The sequence below is a fragment of the Montipora capricornis genome, chromosome 13, assembly GCF_036669925.1.
Source record: "Montipora capricornis isolate CH-2021 chromosome 13, ASM3666992v2, whole genome shotgun sequence".
Classification (NCBI taxonomy): domain Eukaryota; kingdom Metazoa; phylum Cnidaria; class Anthozoa; order Scleractinia; family Acroporidae; genus Montipora; species Montipora capricornis.
The window spans coordinates 21344045-21354044 of NC_090895.1; the positions used below are offsets into that span (position 1 = coordinate 21344045).

The 10000-nt window shown below is 37.8% G+C and overlaps 1 pseudogene; it reads right to left on the minus strand.

Moving 5' to 3' along the window:
* Window positions 1–958: 958 nt before the first annotated feature.
* LOC138029466 (uncharacterized) lies at window positions 959–1700 on the minus strand (annotated as a pseudogene).
* Window positions 1701–10000: the final 8300 nt, after the last annotated feature.

A 10000-nucleotide genomic window follows, 5' to 3' on the forward strand; every position in this document is an offset into this window, starting at 1 on the left:
ATCATGAATTCGTAGAAAATGAAGCTACACCTGAAATGGTGTTGGGCTTAAAACCTTCTCTTTTCAACAAAAAAGACTTCCTGTCTTGCTCATATAGCCTAGATATACAAAACACAGGAAAAGCCTCTTAAAATGGGAAATTTCACATCTTTTGCATCAATCTTTGTTTTGCCTCCTTTTAATGTACCCCATGCCTTTGTAAATGTAGTTAGCCCTAACAATATAGCGCGGTAAACGTTTGTTTATTAATATCTATATATTGTCTGGCACAAAGAATTATACTGGTATTGGATTTTGTTAGTAAGTTAAGGTTATGTAATGTACTGTTAGAAAATAAATAAATAAATAAAATAAATAAATTTCACATGCATGCGTGGGTGGTGTGTGTTGGTGAGATCAAATATGGACTGATAGCGGCTACCAGAGTCACTTTGACCATAGTTAATCTAGGGATTGGTTATGAAACCCTGGGAATTTCAAAAGCAGGAACAATACAGTCGCAATTAGATGTTGAACCGACCGTGACCCTGCACAATCTTTTGCTTTTGGTTCGCAAGTTAATTTCGAATAAGTTGGTCGAAGCTTTTGATTGGTTATCCTGCCGAAAAAAGAGTGTTTTTGTCGGGTTTTGTGCAGGGTCAAGGCTAAAAAAGCGAACAAAAACATAAAACAAAGAAACTTGTCGCGTTTCATAACCAGCCTACATCTATAAACTATGCTTTGACTAGCTGACGTCCGATCTCACCCCAGAGAAAAAGTTATGAAACCTTGGAACTTGAACTTGAACTTGAACTTTATTTTTATTTAAACACGGTAAATCTATCAAATAAAATAATAATAATAATAAAAATTACAATCTACTTTAATCTATATAAGCATGATCAGAAATTAAAAGAGAAAATAGAGAAAATAAAAATAAAATTCTGCTTTACATAGATGTCGTGTGCGTTTAGTCGTTTCAGACGAAGAAATCGCGACAACCATTTCGAAAAAAATGAAGTGATTGTGCTTGCCGCAATTCAGGGGACAAGCTGTTCCAGATAACCGCACCATTATAGCTAAAGCAATTGGTGCGGGGCAATGGAACAGCTAGTTTGTTTTCAGAGTTCCTTAAATTATAAGGTGGATCATATTTAGTGAAAAGAGAACCAAGATAGTCGGGCGCAAGACCATGTATGGATTTATAAACCATGGTGGCCACTTGTATTTGTCGCTGAGTATCCAACCATTTCCAGTTGAGTTGCTCAAAAAGAGGATCAACGCTTGTGTCATAACTGGAGAAGGTTAGAATACGGGCAGCCCGGTTTTGCAACTTTTGGAGCTTATTCGAAAGATTTTTGTTACAATGCCCCCATACCTCGCTGCAGTAATTAAAGTACTAAGGCATTGAAAACGGACTCCAGCGTGGTTCGGTTAACAAACGGCCTACAACGTTCAATTGCTCCAATGCCCGATGCGATTTTCTTGGCTATTTTTTCAATATATATATTCCATGAAAGGTTTTCGTCTATATGCACACCAAGAGATTTAACCGAGCTAACTTGTTTAATTATGTCACCACCTATGATTAGTTTAGGGGGAGTATCGTAAGTACCTAACCTTTGCCACAATCCAATTAACATGAACTCAGTTTTAGATGAATTTAGAGTCAATTTGTTAGCAGCGAGCCATGTATTAACATTGGCTAGGTCGTGATTCATAACGTCATTGATCGTTTCTATGTTGTTACTGGCAAAGGTCAGGCGAGTATCGTCGGGATACATACGTGCAACTGAATTAGACAGGCAATTGGGAAGATCATTTATGTCTAAAATAAAAAGGAAAGGTCCTAGAATTGTTCCTTGCGGAATACCACAAGTGAGAATTTGACTATTTGAGAGCGAACCATTTATGAAACACTGTTGATTGCAATTATCTAGGTATGACCTAAACCATTCATAAGCGATACCGCGGATATCACATTCGAAAAATTTGGACAGAAGAACTGTATGGTCAACGGTATCGAAAGCTCTTTTTAGATCGAGAAAAACTACTGCATTTACACTGCCTTTATCACTGTTGAAAGCCCACTTGTCTGTGGCCTCCAACCAGGCAGTAAGTAGAAAATTCAAAAGCGAGAACAATGTTGTTGCAGTCGATGTTGAATTGATCGTGACCCTGCACAATCTTCTGTTTTCGCTTCGCACGGGTTCGCAAATAAGTTGCGCATAATTTAATCGAAGGATTTCATTGGTTATCTTCTCGAAAAAAGGTGTGTTTTGTGCAGGGTCAAGGCCAAAAATATGGACAAAAACATGAAACAAAGGAAATTGTCCAGTTTCACAACCATCTCCATGCATTAACTATGGGTTGATGCCACGGAATGCTGATTCTGAAGAAACGATAACTGAATTAATCTGGCATCCTTATATATTTGGGCGTATTTTGATGTCTCAGGATTTGCCAGTACGTAGTTTTCCAGGACCGGCACTATATGATGGCATGTATCGGGCACGAAGCAGACGGGCCATTTGAGAAGTGTATTAACAACATCGAACGGTTTTCTTCTCCGTTTTGATTACACCGAATAACGGCATGAAGACACATTCGTTTCAATCAAAATGTTTCGACAAAAGCCGTCTTGGACGGGAATAATTTACAAAGACAAAAAAAGATGCTTTAGTCGAAAATACTTGTGAAATGTTCGTGGCTAGTCTGAAACGCCGCGTCAGACTAGCTACGAACATTTCACAAGTATTTGACAACAGTTTTGCTTTTGAATAAATTTAACTCGTGATTACACGGTTGGGAATCCTTCTGCTATAGAGGGCCAGACTGTCAACATCTAGAATTTGCGAACGGGACTTTGGGCGCGATGCTCAACGAGTTTGCCTTTGAAATCTAAAGGTCTCTGAAGAGTCTCTTGGCCGAGACGAAACGCCGCGTCAGACTAGCCACGGACATTTCACTAGTAAAATATTTTGAAACTTCTTATTGACTAGGGTACTAATAACTATAACTTTAGTTTAAGTTAGCAATGAATCCAGGAGTGGCTTAATCTGGGTCATTCACCGCAAAGCACTTTCCAATTAAGTGTTGTCTCACATGTTACCCAATATTGTACTCCAAGAAATGAATGATCTATACGAATTACACCGGAAACAAACATATTTAGTAAATTCTTAAGGGAACTTGACGTTCAGTGCCGGGCCTTTACACTCCTTTTTTACAAGGGCTTTTTTTAATAACAACATTCAGACTGAGAATAAACAAAACTTTAAAACGTAATTAAAACATACACGGGCTGATGGTCACAGGTTAGCCAATATTGTACTGCAAGAAATGAACGATCAATACCATTTACACCGGAAACGTTAACAAACATATTTAGTAAAATCTTAAGGTCAGGCTTCGGTTGATTGCAGCTGCAAGATGACGTATAAAATGATTCATTTTCAAATACTATTGCAATGCAAAAAAATTAAATAAGTACTAAAACGAAATGTTCATAGAGGTTTTCTGTAATCTGCAACAAATCACGAAGATAGGGCTGGTTCAATCATAACTGAACACCATGGGCAGACGTTTTCTCGACTACGAGCAGTCTCTTTTTTCCTCTAAAATCATTGAAATGATCACATTTAAGGACGGTGCCTACTAATTAACAATATTTTTGCCCCGGTGAGTGGTTATGCTCGAAATGTAGATCTTAACAAGTGTTATTAAAATCCAAAAAGAAAATTGGGGGTAACCACGCATTTTTCAAAGATAATTCACGAATAATATTTGTAAAAAGCTTTAAAATACAAAGCAATGTATGGCGTTCTTTCTCAAATTGAAGCTTAATTATCTCTCAAAAATGCAAGGTTACCCCCAATTTTCTTTTTGGATACCAAGAGTACTTACTAACATTTACTTTCTCCGGATAGTTCTAAACCGCGCAAAAATATCCCTGTATTAGTAAGCATCAACGATAGAAAATCCGAGTATCTCAAGATGCGCAGAACGTATGCGAAATAACAATAGTAGGCACCGTCCTTAAATGATCGCTATACTAGCGACCGGACGCTTCAGCCATTTTGAAGTTCGTTTTACAGCAAAAGAGAGACTGCTGGCAGTCTAGACGTTTTCAAACTCGCAGACATATTTTGACGTATCTTGTTTTGTCAACAGTCCCCATTTAATAGTCAGTGGTTATATTAGTGCTGAGACGATTCGGATATCGAAACAGATTGAAATTTTGATGGTCAGATTGAAATTTTCATCGATTCGTGACTTCCGCTCGATGATTGGCTACTCAAACTCCGGATATTCTTTGCTATTCAACTCCGAGCAATTAGCTCGGAATTTGAGCCCGAAAATGTTGTTAACTGTACAGGAATAAATGAGTTAAAATCATCTTTTCCGCTATATTATCTCAGTGTCTTAGTATATACTAAAACAACTTTAATCTCAATGTCGTTGGCTAGTGGTGGATATTCACGGAGCCGCAGTTGCTAATCGTCAAAGAGCAAGCCGAGCGAAGACGTTCGGCTTGAGAAGCAACCAGCTTAATGCCACGTGATTATATTGCAGCAGGCAGAAAAATTATCGATCGTGCTGTGAAAAGTGTAATGCAAGTGTAATGTAAGGTGTAGATTCCCTAGATATTTTAGTAGAGACCAATGAAAGCGCTTGTTTTGATGTGTGATGTCATTAGACAACCTTTCACGACGCGCGCGACTATTGATGATCTTGTGTTCGGAGGTGAGTGAAAACACATTAATTCCCATTTCCCTGACCATTGTGTTGTATACACTTGTTTGGAGTGTTCTTTAATATTTATTTTCGAACCAGCGCGTTCTACATTGAGTGAACGAACTCAAAACTAAATGGCTTACGTGTTCAAAATATCATTGCATGTGTTTGCCAAAAAGTCGATAAGGTTATCGGCATTAAATGGGGTTCAGGAGGATGATAAACTACAGCGATGTAAAATACAGAGTTTCTAGTGGACAAGTCAGATTTTGATATTTGTGAGACATCATAGCGTTTCCCAATTTCGTCAGTAATCGAATATCTTAGCCTAAATAACACCAGATGCCAGACCATACTTGACACTTCCTTAATGTGATCTTATCGCAACGTAATCTTATTTGACCACCATTTGAGCACAAAATATAGCCTCTGATCAATGTGTGATATGGAAGCGTTTTAGTCAGAAATCGAATATCTTACCTAATATGGTCAAGGAACGCGTCAGCAATAAACCAAGCTGGAAACAATTATGCAGCTCTGCGAAAAAAAATGACCGACAAAAGCCGCTTTGGACCGGAATTGAGAGAGGCCAAAAAAGGATGCCTAAGTCAACAAAACTACCACAGGAAATACCATAGAGATTTTCATAAAACAATTATTCTACTCGGGCTTGCTGGATATAAAATGATTATAAAATCTAACAATCTAACTTTATCTCAAAGAAGCACACAAGGCAGCTGAGTCAAAATTTAGGCGAAAATATGTTGAAACTTTTTTATTGACTAGTGTAATTACTGTAGTTTAAGTTAGCAGTGAATCCAGGAGTGGCTTAATCTGGGTCATTCACCGCAAAGCACTCACGAATTACGTGTTGTCTCACATGTTACCCAATATTGTACTCTAAGAAATGATTATCTATACGAATTACACTGGAAACAAACACATTTAGCAAAATCTTAAGGGCACTTGACGTTCAGTGCCGGAGCCTTTACACTCCTTTTTTACAAGGGCTTTTTTACGACAATATTCAGACTGAGAACAAACAAAACTTTAAAAACGTCATAGAAACATACCCGGGCTGATGGTCACAGGTTGCCCAATATCGTATTCCAACAAATGAATGATCTATACCAATTACACCGGAAACAAACACATTTAGTAAAATCTTAAGGGCACTTGACGTTCAGTGCCGGGGTCTTTACATTCCCTTTTTAGAAGGGCTTTTTTTAATAACAACATTCAGACTGAGATTAACCAAAACTTAAAAAACATAATAAAAACATACCCGGGCTGATGGTCAGTTAATTTTGAAAACTGGAAACTAGTGTTACACGAGCTTTACTTTGATTGACATGTGACAGGAATTACATCTTATCGAGTTTTGGCGGTATTATATTTTGTGTATTGGCGGATTATATCTCGGAAATCTTAGGAAATCGTCTCTACCAGGAATTGTATTCTAAAAGGAAGTCATCTATCATTAAAGAGTTTGGATCATTAAAACAGTTAAGAATGTCCTCAGTTTGCTGAACTTTTGTTTGTTTTGTGCGGTGAGTAGTATAAATAATTAAAGGAAAAACAATGTAAAACTGTGGTGTAACAGGAAAATTAACTCAAGTTGTTAGAGCTGTTTCGAGATTGAATTAATTTTTTTTTTTTTTTTTTTAATTGCATGAAAGATTGAATAACAACGTAGTTTGAAGTCGAACTTAGTCGTACGGAACTTTAAAAACATGTTAAGAACGTTTTCGGGCTCAAATCGTAAAAAAAAGGGAACATGATGTCTCAGCCCCAAAATTTGAAGCTTTCATAAAACAGTGCATGGTGTATTATTAGATTTTATTATGACTATTTATTATATGGCATCTATAGGTTCTTATTTCTATAAATGGTAGACAGTCTCTTTTCTTCTTAAATTAATTTTATGTTAGCACGATAGGATTTATCATTTTATATTATTTTAGTGACTTGTAGGTCCACATCGGCCTAACTGGCAGCCAAAATTTGTAAACTTGTTTTACTAAATGAAATGATATAACTATGATGATGACACAACCGGCTGTAATTATACAAGATGGGAATTACAGCTACAAGCTTCAGTGTTGGGTCGTGTGCGGCCAAAAATACTGAAACAAACGATTAAAATCCCAGGCTTATCACCTACACAAGATTAACAAGATAAATGCAAAAAAAAAAAAAAAAAACAATTAACCAACAGTGGGAAAATGAAAATTCTTCTTCGAACAATTTTGACTTTGAGTATGCTATTCTTACCCAACCAAATATTTTCATTCCATAGACCTTATTCATAAATGGCGGTCAATTTATAATTCTTTTGTCGAAGTGCAAATTAGCCTACCAAGCCTCGATACCATACAGTGAATTGAAAAGATTTCTTGCGCTAAAATGAGGCTTGGTAGGCTAATTTGCAAGTGGACAAAAGAATTATAAATGTGACCGCCATTTATGAATACGGTCTATGTCCCTCAGCCTTTTAGAAATCGGAATTTTCACTTCTATTGGGGTACAAAACCGCGCTTGTAAGGAGACTGGGGATAGCAGAACTGTGACACTCAAAATAAGAACGAACTTTTTTCCAGGACCCGATTTTTTCGTTTTGTTTTTGTTTTTGAGATGCGGAAGTTGCTGAAACTGTTTACGAGATGCGTTGTATTTGGTTGCAATAATGAAATTAGACAAAAGAACGAAATTTCTATAACTTTTTAAGGATTAAACCACTGCAAAAACCGTGTACGATCAAAACTTGCTCTACGTTGGATCAAAATAGATCGTGACCACACCATAAAAAACTTTAAAATAGAAAATATCCTGCAAAGGTTGGTCAAGACAACGTGAACATAGGCGTTGTTGCTTGCAATATTTCGGCTGGCCAACACCAGCCTTCTTCAGGTTTATCCATTCAATAAACCTGAAGAAGGCTGGTGTTGGCCAGCCGAAATATTGCAAGCAACAACGCCTATGTTCACGTTGTCTTGACCAACCTTTGCAGGATATTTTCTATTTGAAATTTCTATCGCTATAACGTTTCCTGTACTCTTGTTAGACGTCAGAGATCTAGGGGTGGCGAATGGTAAATGCGAGACTTTGCGAGACGGCGAGACCAGCGTTTTTCTTTGCGAGCCCGAGACATTTTGACTTTTTAGATTGCCAGACCAAGACTTCAAAGTGTTTGACACCTTCATATAAAAAACGAGACTGCGAGACGCACATAACCGCTCAAAAAACGAGACTGCGAGACCAGTGAAATTCGACTAAAATTTTGCGAGACCCAGAGTTTTTGATGAACCATTCGCCACCCCTAGATCTGCTATTCTCAGGTTAGCGTGGTTTTGTACCACACCGGGAGTTAAAATTCTGATTTTTAATTAATTAATAGCCTGAAGGACATGCAAGGAAAATAGGTATGGAATTTTCCTAATTGTTTTTATCTGAGAAAACCATGATGTTTCGAGTGAGTAAATGAAGAAGAATCTGTCATGTACACTTTAAAGAACCCACACACTGTTCTTGAAGAGTGGGGGGAGGGTGTTGTGGACTGTCGTACTTTCACATGCATGCGTGGGTGGTGTGGACGGGTGAGATCAAATATGGACTGATAGTTTTGCAAACCAAGTTGATGTCGTTTAAATCCAGATTGTTTTACCAATAAATATCAGAAATTAAAGGAAAACGTCAACCAGTCGCGTTTGTCATATCAACATAACGAAGCGTTATTGGTTCTGCAGATGTTGAATCGTGTTGGCAGTTGTGTGAAAGAGGACGCAATAATGATCAAATGACTTGCAGTGTATTATGGGAAGGATACGACCCATAAGACTTTGTAAACTTACAAAATTTGGCTGCCATCTTGTTTTCAACATGTTCTGCGTTGCTATCTCCATGGAGACCCTATGTAATGCGCTTGTGTGGCCCCAACAATGTTGGTAGAGCTGTGGAAACGGATCCAACATTTTTGCGCTACGCTTCGGTGATGACGGAACAAAAGAAATGCTGCTGGGAGTTGTAGGCTCAAAAGTTTGACCAGTTCCAAACTTTTGCGCAACTACTCCTAGCAACGTGCAACAGGTTGTGGAAACAGACGCAACATGTATTAAACACCCAACAATGTTGGGAGTTCTTGGCCAGCAAAGTTTCAAAGGGCTTTTGGGATTAGTTCTAATCGATAGCGTAAAAAGAAACAAAAGCAATATTAAGTGAAGCTATGATCCTCGCAGCTGTGAACGCAATTTTAGCAATTGCGGAGAGAAGCCTGAACATTTCAGAATTTCAACAGGGTTTGAACCCGCGACCTCGCGATGCCGGTGCGACGCTCTAACCAATTGAGCTATGAAGCCACTGTCGTTGGGAGCTGGTCATTTGGGGATTCAGATATTCAGCACGGGAACATATGAGCCCAAAAATAACCAACTCTGAGCGTCAGTTCTTACGTTCAATACTCAAGAGGCGAATTTTTTGTCGTAATTCAGTTCAGGAGGAAGACTATTTATTTTAACTCCACTTTTTTTCATTTAACGGTCCGTTATTAGCTTGGTGCGGTTCCGACCGATAAGCTTCAGGAGAAAGTGACGTCATTTACTCGCTAGTTTACAAAAGTGTGAGAAGTCGGCTTAATTAGTTAGCAGCACGAGAGTTTTTTGGCTTTCCAATTGTCTCATTCGTGTTCTGCATACTAATTAAGCCGCATTTTAGGCTAGTGACGTCACTTAGCTTTCTCCTCGATCAAGCTCTCTGAGGGCTTTATATCTGACAAAACCTTGCCAAGTAATGACGGACAATTGCCGTAAAAATGAATAGTTTGTATCTTGAAATGACCGCATAACATCTCGCATTTCGAGTATTCAGCACAAGCATTTTCGAAATGTGAAGAAAAACGAAAAATGATTTTTGATCGTAGTAGCACTTTAAGGTGACCGGCGTTGAGTTACTTTTTTCTTGTTAATAGATATCTTTGCAGTGTTTCTGCCTTACAGAATCTCCCTTTCTTAATTTTTTCCAAATCCCAAATAGATTTCTAAAAAGAAAAGGAACAGTCGATTTTGGTTTTTTTCGTCAAATGACACTAATTTTACTGCTGTTAAAGAGTTTTGATAGCATTGTTTGGAGAGTAATAATTATTTATCAATTTTTGTAGTCGATGACGAACAATGTGAGAAATGCTTTTCAAACCCTCAAGTCTAGACAACATAATATTTGTTTATAATACTCACCCGTATTCTTGTATTTCTTTGAGCGTAGAAATTAACTCCCCTCAGTTGGAACGGTT